The 10,192-nt window shown below is 45.3% G+C and overlaps 1 long non-coding RNA gene across 1 annotated transcript; it reads right to left on the reverse strand.

The window, feature by feature from the left end:
• Positions 1 to 1,541: 1,541 nt before the first annotated feature.
• LOC144097412 (uncharacterized) lies at positions 1,542 to 3,911 on the reverse strand. Its single transcript, XR_013307008.1, has 3 exons — positions 3,631 to 3,911; positions 3,086 to 3,181; positions 1,542 to 2,686 (listed from the first exon to the last, which is right to left on the reverse strand). It is a non-coding gene; the product is annotated as an uncharacterized LOC144097412 (long non-coding RNA).
• Between the last annotated feature and the right edge of the window lie 6,281 nt (positions 3,912 to 10,192).

Genomic DNA, 10,192 nt, shown 5'->3' on the forward strand with positions numbered 1-10,192 from the left:
TCAATTACTGTTATGCTGAAACTGAAGTCAATATGGTAAACATTTGTTTTTGCAAGAGGTACCTCCTTGCGTTGTCGGGTTCAGTCTCCCAAAGCTCGCTGCTCACCTTGCTTTTTCGCGCTGGCTACGCGCGTAGTTCATATCACAAGCCGAGCTTTATCTTAACAAAAAGTATTCCTCATTGCATCGAGTAGTTATTGACCAACTCAACCTGCATACAAAGCGATTGTTTCGTTCCGTGTAATTAGAGCCAATGCTCCAAGTTACCATGCTTTGATTCAAATTGAGCTTAAAATGTTTTTTTTTCTATTATTGGCAGGTTCCAGAGCTTGCCCTCAAAGATGCAGTGTGCACCTGCAAGGCAGGAAATGGAGGCCGCTGCAAGCATATAGCAGCAGTTGTGCACTATGTGAATTGCACGGAAAACAAGTCGTGTACAAGTGGCCCAAGAAACTGGGGCAAGCCGTCTGCGAAAAGTCTGGGAATTTATAAAAAAGGAGCCTGCCTAGACAGCTTCCTTGGACGAGCAGTGGAGCAAGTTGTTCCTTTGCCACCAGCTGCTCCACCAGCTCAGGATGCTACTGCAGTTGCTGCACTGCTTGATGGACTGTGGGGCGAAGACTGCTCACTAATTAAAGCAATTGGCCATGAGCTCTCTGTGAGAGTGAGCGCAGAACCTGGTGGAGAAGTGGCCGCCCTTTCACCACCACCAAATGTCACTCGAAGCAATGTGCGCACTTCAGCGCTGCACCGTTGTAGTGAACCATGGAGCAACAAGCAAAGTGAAATGGAGTTTTACATGGGGCATGTAATGGCAACGCTAGAGGAAATTGCAGATATAGAAGCAAAAACACGAGAACCCAACAGGGATGTGATCTTTTGGAAAAATATGCGCGCCATTCGAATTTCTGCAAGCAGCAAGGCACACACCATACTGAGGTCAAGGCGGCAACCTACTGAAGTGGCTGAAGGGCTGTTGAAAGAGAAAAGTTTTTGGTCACCAGCTACAGCCTACGGTGTTGCTTTAGAAGCAGAAGCAGTTACAGCATTTGCCAATGAGGTTGGGGCAAAGGTCCATAAGTGCGGTCTGTCTGTGATGTTGGAGCAGCCATGGCTCTGCTGCACACCTGACGGAATTGTCTCGAAAGAATCAAAGGAATTTTTGCTCGAAGTGAAATGCCCTTTCTCATGCCGAAATGAATCAATTGTAGACTTTGACAAGAAGGTTTGTAATGTGCGATACCTGCTGTTCAGTGGTACAATGGTTGAACTGAAGAAAACGCACATGTATTTTACCCAAGTTCAGGTATCACTGTATGTGCTGGGCCTTGAACTATGTTATTTCTATGTATATTCTAAAAATCAGCAAATCACTGTGAGGGTTCCTGTGGACAAAGACTTTCTGCACACATCTATTCCCAAGCTGGAGAAATTCTATTTCTCACAATTGCTGCCCGCTTTGTCAAGGGCAGGAAGGTCTGGGGCAGGTTGATTTGGGCACATAGCACCGTGCTTAGTGTTGAAGATTTTATTATCACCTTTATAAAATAAAACCATTTTCACAGTTCACATAAATGGTTTCATTTTTTTCACAAACAAGAAAATATTACGTTCACTCTCTTTTCACAATATGATACAGGCAACAGATCGATGGGCCATAAATCTGCCATCTATGGCTGCTCTCTCGGTTTAATAATTGGCTTCTGAAGATTTGTGAGCACACCACACATGTCGATTATTTTTGCAACATGCGGAACCAAATCTGCTGAGAGTTTCTCCGAAAGTATGCGGTAAATCTTCATTCGTTGGATACATCGTTCAACACGTATCCTAGCAGTCGCAACCTTGTAAGTTTCGAAAACCTCTTCTCTAGTGAACGGCTCATTAGGCCGGGCAAACACTGGCATCTGGAATTTAACACCACGGTCTGCCAGCTGATTTCTTATTTGGGGAAACCCCTTGTCTGCCAAGACAATGTCACCTGGATTCAAAAGATGTAAAATTCTACTATCTGCTGTTATTAAGGAATCTGTGGCACGGCCACCGTAGGGTCTGGAAAGAAGACTAATTATTCCACTTGGTGTGATGCCAACAAGAAACTTCACTGTATAGCAGCCTTTGTAACTAGAGTACATAAGTACTTTCTCATGCACTGTAGCTGGTGCAGATCAAGAGACCTCAGTACAATCAATTATTACGCGACACTGGCTATAGTGTGGCTTGAAGCATTCTGGCATCATTAATTCATTCGTTGACTGTGACGGCCAATATATGATTGGTCGCATTTTCTGGTGCAGCATGTTCAGGACGAGGAAGAAATGACGGGAACATGTGGTTCTATGAATATTAAAAAATACTGCAAGAGCTGAGTACGACAAGTTTAACTTAATCTTCATTAAAAAAAGTAACAGCTTGTTTGAAGTGTTCACTTCAGCATGCCGTTGAACATTCACAGAAGCAAGAAGAATATTTTGCAGCTTGTTAAACACTGGAACAGAGACGCCTGCAATGGAAGTCAGAACTTCTGCAATCTTTTGAGGGTTACAAGCTGCCACACTTTGGTACCCAGAAAAACCGGAAGAAGGCACTGTGTCAATTACATTCATTGGGTCACAGGCAGAGTCCCTCATTTCCAACGATGTGCCCGATGTGCATCCGTGCAGCTTTTCTTCCAAGGAAGCACAGCCTGTTAGAAACAGATGCAGTTTAGTTTTCAGTACTACTTACATGCACGTTCCGAATACCAAGAAAATAAAAATAAAAAGGAAGCACCAGTTCTTGTGAGAAATGAGCAATTAAACAGGACTTGCTTTAAGAACCATATGACAGAGGACAGCAAAAGATAGGAAAAAGAGATATCAGAATTTAACAAACTACATTTTATTCTGCTTACCAGCTGTAGTATTATACACTCCACTGGCACATGGAAATAAAGCTATAAATATGCTATTACAGCGTCAACGAAGCTGTTGGTTGTTCTATTTCCTTTTTATATATGCCCTTTTGTCGATGCACTGTGTGCACGGCAGGGAAAGGAAAAAAGCATCAAGCACATTAGTTTTGGTGGCAGATAAATGGCACTTACTTGTGTCTTGGCATCGCATCCTGTCATACAGCATAAAAAAAGATTTGGCAAGTCACTGCCTGAAGTCCATGTGCACGAGTCTGTTTGTGTTCCCACCTGCACAAATATACGAGCGCAATGTAAGCTTGCCACACAATTATACCCTTTCTGCTTCTTGCAGTCAAAAGTGCAATGCAATAAAACCAGGCTTCACATTGGAAAAATAAGCTGACACAGAGAGAAAAGGCCTGGCTACTCTGCAAATTACAAAACCTTACACAGCCCCTCACAAACCGCCTGACACCCTTATGTTTATGAGCTCCATTCTGCTCTGGTCTGTCCTAGCTGCCTTGAACCCTACACAAACCTTTAAAGCAGCCTTAAAACCGTTAAATATTGATACATAATTATTATTGTTATTATGATCAGCATAGGCTAGGCACTTCTCTTGAGGCAAGAATGCCAAATCGTAGTGAAATGGTAGATACAGTCAGCATGCCTCCCTTTTTCTTTAATTTGGTGAATACAAAAGATTGCTCTGTAACTGTTGGGGCAGTGATACATACACTCTTCTTTGTGAGCTCCAAAACACCGTGTGCAGAGTGTTCTTGCTCAGGAAGGTCTGTAGGAGCAGGATCACTGGTTCTTTGCTGCTCACGTGACCGCAACCTGGAGTTGGTATATTGACTTCAAGGTGTAGACGCCACTTACCAAGGTTTTATATAAGCAAGCAACTGGTTAGCCATGCCCAACCTGTAATTTTAGCATGCTCTTGAACACGGAGAAATTTCAGTGTCTACTTCTATTTGTCCCAGAAATGAGCTACAACATAGGTACTGTTTGTTGAAGCAACCATTCATTTCCCGCCCACCAAAGAAGCTTCTGCACCTTACTAAAACAAAGAAATTAAGAAAAAAATGGCCAATAAACACGATAAAAAAACACTGGCCCAGATTAAACGATGTAAGGGTCAACATGCTATACCAGCAAACATGTGCATGCCAGCAAAATATCGTGGCATATGCAGCACACAAAAATTTGCTAGAGCAGTGTGTTATGACCAAAACACCTGGTATCAATGCCGCTGTCTAGAGTACGCAGGTTTCTTGGTTTTAGCTCACCTGCCTGAGGGGTCGGCAGCACAGCAATGCTGCAATGATTCAATCTTTCATGTTTCCTCGTACTTCTAACATTTGATGCTAGTGTACCACAACTGCACTGCATAAGGAAGATTACATTATCTGAATGGCTTAACTAGAACAATATGCAGCATTGAACATGTTTGTTTAAACTGTGTGCATAAACGCTGTAAAAAAATCAAAAACTAAAGAATAGACAACATAAACGGACTTGTTCTTTCTGTACGTCCCAGTTCAAATTAAGCTACATTTAACTGCCAGCAAACTACACAATGAAAGAAGGGCACATAGCATATCTAACATTACGTCGCGCATCAGTGACAGCTGGAGGAGGAGGAGGAAGCACTGTTTGCTTCATGGGTTTTGCGGTAAGACTTCACAATTGTGGCAACTGACAGTTCTGAGTACGAAGTTATTGCAAATATTTACTATGCAGCAGGTCACAGGATAAAGAATACCTGTGTTTTTTGTCGGTATTTACCTCAATTTCTTGACAGATTTTTCTTATTTCATAACGGTGCTTCAAAATCTACCTGAGAAAAGTGTCTTTTCTGGCATTTTGTAACATGAGCTTTATTAAGTTTGTTTTTAAGTTTGCAGCTCTTGTGCAATGACCTAACAGGTAGTGGCTATTCACTGATATAATTTTTTTTAAAGTTCAATGTCTTTTCTTTGTACTGTTGTTTTCCCTGGCTTTGATTTTGGTATTTAAGGATATTAGACTGATGTAAACCACTCAAAATGGGCCAATCAGAAATTTATAAACCATGATGAGTAGAGCCATGGCAGTCGGCACGAAGCATTCAATGACACAAGTTAAACAAATGCAAAACAGCTGAGTATTGGAGACCCTACCAATCTGATTGGTTACCTCTTTATGTGGCAGCTGTGGCTCAATAAGCTTAAATTTGGAATTTTTTACACATTGTATTAGTTAAAAGGCTGGCATCACAGCATTTTTGCCTCATCTGGCATCATGCGAGAAGTTTTGTTACAGTATGCTGAGTAATTACCTGACTTGCATTACCTGGGTAGAAACAAAAACCAGCAAAGCAACCAGAAAGAGAATTACCTTTGATACCTCTCAGATGACCGTGGATTCAAGCATGTGTAAGCTGTTGTAAATACTGTAGGTGGATATGATGGGCTCCTCGCGTCATTCGATTTTTCTCCATTCACGAAATGCTGGCTGCAAAGTCTCTGTTCTTGGTAGGCTCCCAAGGGCTCCCATCTTTGCTAAATTTGCAAGAAATGAAAGCAAACGTACAGCAGCAATTAGGCTGCAAGTGTCAGTAAAAAATGAATCCAGGCTAACATATTTTTAAAACTGCCCAGGAACTTACAACCAGCTGCTTTCCAATTACATACAAACCAATGTGAAGCTAAAGCAAGGTTACCTGAAGTAAAAGCCACAATCATGACATATTTTACGCGTCAGATTCAAACCATCACTACGCTGTTACACGCGCACGAATATGTCGACTTCATGCCAGCTATAAACTGCAATATTTACGCAAATACACGGAACGAATGATCTTCCGTAACAAGGCGAAAATTTGAGCCACCTGTGCAAAATCTAGAGCGAGTAGCATGCGCATGCAGTAGCAACGCTTCACAGCTCAATCGCGCGTAGCTAAAGGTACAGCTGCATAATGAATTCAGGAACGATCCAAAGCCACGCGTGAAACAAGATGCGATCCGTGCTGCGTTCGCTTCGACAAAAAGCGCCGTGCACAAGACGTGCCAGTAGCTATCAGCTGAGCCAACTGAAAAAACCAGCATCTTTCTTTCGCATACTATGAAAGCAGTAGTCAAAATGAACTGACGATGCTTGACAGGGCATAATAGGTCCATTAACATTTCATAGCAGCGCCATAAAAGCGCTGCAGTAAATATTACAAAAGCAACCAGACGAGATTAGCCAGCACCCACTTTTTTCTCCGGACGGCAACAATCCACTGACTTCTTCGCTCCCGTTCGTAAGGGCGGCCAGGAAACTTGTAGAAACTCGTTTCCGGGGAGCTTTTATAGCTGTTCGAGCACCCCACTACACAACAGTTGTTTTTAGACATGACCAAGGTTCTAATTGAAGCACACAAACCGAACGATCGCGATTTTCATGCGCCACAACCTTCAACTGCGTAGGAACCCACGAAGAAAGGCGGCCGGAAGCCCCGCTTGCGTTTCATGGCGCCGACGACAGGCGGCGCAACCTCCGCAATGCTCGGAGCGTATACTGGGGATAGGTTTCCTTTTGTGCGGTTGATGTTGTTCGGGGTCGTTTCGATGTACCAGGATTCCTTTTGTGCCAATTTGTTTCGGTTCCGAGGATGCTGGTTTCGTCGAAGTTGATTCTGTTGTCTGAGTCGTTTTATAGCGATAGCTACAATACGGTGGCATTTCGAGCCTTGCGTGGTAGCGCCGCCGAAATGCGGTCACGTGATGCGGAGAAGCTGCCGTTGGTGCGGCGCTGTCGCTGATCACGTGGTTCGTCACATGCTTTTTCACGTGACCTAGTTCCACTCGGCCAGTTGTAGCTATCGCGTCACTCTACGTTTAACCAGATCTAACCCACCGCCAAATTTTTCGCTTTAGTTGCAGAGCGAAGCCCATGTGCATATACTGGGTGCAGTTTTCCTTTTGTATAGTTGATGTTCGGGGTCGTTTGGATGTGCCAGAATTCATTTTGTGGTAATTTGTTTCGGTTCCGAGGATGCTGGTTTCGTCCAAGTTGATTCAGTGGTCGGACATGTTTTGTAGCGATAGCTACATTACACTAGCATTTCCAGCCTTCAGCGTGGTGGCGTCGTCACGCTTTCACGTGGTTCGCCACGTGGTAAGCCGCTGTGGTTGATCACGTGGTTCGTCACGTGCTTGGTCACGCGACCATTTTCCATTCGGCGAGCTGTAGCCATCACGTCACTCCAGGTTTAACCAGAGCTAAACCACCACCAATTTTTTGCTTTGAGTGGCAGAGCGAACTCCCTGGGCATATACTGGCGGCAGGTTTACTTTAGTGCGCTTAATGTTCGGGGTCGTTAGGATGTGCCATGATTGTTTTTGTGGTACTTTGTTTCGGTTCCGAGGATGCTGGTTTCGTCGAAGTTGATTCTGTGGTGAGTTGTTTTATAGCGATAGCTAGATGACGGTAGCATTTCGAGCCTTCAGCGTGGTGGCGATGGCGGCACCGCCACGCTGTCACGTGATGCGGAGCAGCTGATGTTGGTGCGGCGCTGTGGCTGATCACGTGGTTCGTCACGTACTTGGTCACATCACCTAGTTCTACTCGGCCAGTTGTAGCTATCGCGTCACTCCAGGTTTAACCAGTTCTAAACCACCGCCACTCTTTTGCTTTGAGTTGCAGAGCGAAGTCCCTGGGCATTTACTGGGGGCAGGTTTACTTTTGTGCGGTTTACGTTGTTAGGGGTCGTTTGGATGTGCCAGGGTTCCTTTTGTGGCAATTTATTTCGGTTCCGAGCATGCTGGTTTCGTCGAAGTTGATTCTGTGGTCCGAGTCGTTTTGTAGCAATAGCTCCATTACGGTAGCATTTCGAGCCTTGCGTGGTGGCGCTGGCGCCGCCTAAACGCGGTCACGTGATGCGGAGCAGCTGACGTTGGTGCGGCGCTGTGGCTGTTCACTTGTTTCGTCACGTGCTTGGTCACGTGACCTAGTTCCACTCGGCCAGTTGTAGCTATCGCGTCTCTCTACGTTTAACCAGAGCTAAAGCACCGCCTATTTTTTGTTTGAGTTGCAGAGCGAAGTCCATGGGCATATACTGATGGCAGGTTCCCTTTTGTACGGTTGAAGTTTCTTGGTCGTTTGGATGTGCCAGTATTCCTTTTGTGGTAATTTGTTTCCGTTCCGAGGATGCTGGTTTCGTCGAAGTGGATTCTATGGTCTGAGTCGTTTTGTAGCGATAGCTACATTACGGTGGCATTTGGAGCCTTGCGTGGTGGCGCTGGCGCGCCAAAACGCGGTCACGTGATGCGGAGCAGCTGCCGTTGGTACGTCGCTGTGGCTGATCACGTGGTTCGTCATGTGCTTGGTCACGTGACCTAGTTCCACTCGGCCAGTTGTAGCTATCGGGTCACTCTACGTTTAACCAGAGCTAAACCACCGCCAATTTTTTGCTTTGAGTTGAAGAGCGATGGCGTAGCGATGGCAGCGATGGCGTAGAGGTAGAACATCCGCCTCGCGTGCAAGAGGACCGGGGCTCAAATCCTGGTGCCGCGCAATTCTCCACCGGGGTTAAAAAAAAATCCGCGTGTCGATGGAATTGCATAACCAGGCCTGGAGTGCGGCCTGATCTCGGTGACCAGAACCGACAACGCACTCTCTCACCAGAGCAGGATTTGGCCACCCTGGAGTAGTACTTGGCCACAACCTTCTATGACCAAACCAATTAACCCTCGGCCCTCAGTCCCCAGCGGCTGCAGAGCAACTGACCACAGCGGCGGTCAGACCTGTGACGCAGCGGAGGGTGCTAAGAATCTCTGGCTCCGGACAGGCCGCCATTGGAATCTGAACCTGGCAACGTTTAACGCTAGAACTTTAGCCAGTGAGGCTAGCCTAGCAGTGCTGTTTGGGGAACTAGCGGGAATTAAATGTGATGTGATAGGGCTTAGCGAAGTTAGGAGGACAGGTGAGGCGTATACAGTACTAAAGGACGGACACATACTGTGCTATCGCAGGTTAGAGGGTAGACGAGTACTAGGTGTGGGATTCCTCATTAATAAGGATATAGCTGGCAACGTAGAGGAGCTCTACAGTATTACCGAGAGGGTAGCAGCTATAGTAATTAGGCTGAATAGGAGGTACAAGCTGAAAGTGGTGCAGGCCTACGCACCCACATCCAGCCATGATGACCACACCATTGAGTTTCTATGAGGACGCAGAATCGGCAATGAATAAAGTAAAATCGCAGTACACTGTACTGATGGGCGACTTCAATGCAGAGGTGAGCAAGAAGCAGGCTGACCACCACGCGGTAGGTGACTATGGGATAGGCTCTAGAAATAGCAGGGGAGAGTTATTAGTCGAATTCGCGGATAGAAATAATTTACGGATCATGAATACCTTCTTCCGCAAACGAGAAAACAGGAAGTGGACCTGGAACAGCTCCAATGGTGAGATTAAAAATGAAATCGACTTCATACTATGCGCTAAACCTGGCATCATTCAGGATGTGGCCGTCGTCGGAAAGGTGCGTTGTAGCGACCAGAGAATGGTAAGGTCTAGAATTAGCTTAGACTTGAAGAGGGATCGGAAGAAGCTAGTGAAGAAGAAGACCATTAACGAGTTAGCCGAAAGAGGGAAAGCACAGGAGTTTAGGATAGCGGTGCAAAACAGATATTCGGCTTTAACTGAGGAAGATGATCTTGATGTTCATTCAATGCACGATAATCTGACATCAATAATTACGGAGTCCGCAGTAGAAGTAGGCGGTAGGACAGTTCGAAAGGATACCGGGAAGCTATCTCAGGTGACGAAAGATCTGATTAAGAAGCGCCAAAACATGAGGGCATCTAACGCTACCGATAGAATAGAACTAACGGAGCTATCTAAGTTAATAAATAAGCGCAAGGTAGCCGACATAAGGAAGTTTAATATGGAGAAAATCGAGCATGCTATAAAGAACGGAGGTAGCCTAAAAAAAGTGAAGAGGAAACTAGGCATAGGTAAAAACCAGATGTATGCATTAAGAGAGAAGCAGGGCAATGTCATTAGCAATATGGATAAGATAGTAAACGTAGCCGAAGAGTTCTAGACAGACCTGTACAGTAGCCAATGTAATCAGAGCGTTAATGAGAAAGACAGCAGTGCACAGCAATGCGTCATCCCGCCAGTAACGAAAGATGAAGTAAAGAAAGCCTTAGAAGCAATGAAAAGGGGAAAAGCAGCTGGGGAGGATCAGGTAACAGCAGATCTGATGAAGGATGGAGGGGACATCGTGCTAGAAAAACTAGCCACCCTGTATACTCAGTGCCT

This window comes from Amblyomma americanum, chromosome 1 (assembly GCF_052857255.1).
Source record: "Amblyomma americanum isolate KBUSLIRL-KWMA chromosome 1, ASM5285725v1, whole genome shotgun sequence".
In the NCBI taxonomy this organism is placed as follows: domain Eukaryota; kingdom Metazoa; phylum Arthropoda; class Arachnida; order Ixodida; family Ixodidae; genus Amblyomma; species Amblyomma americanum.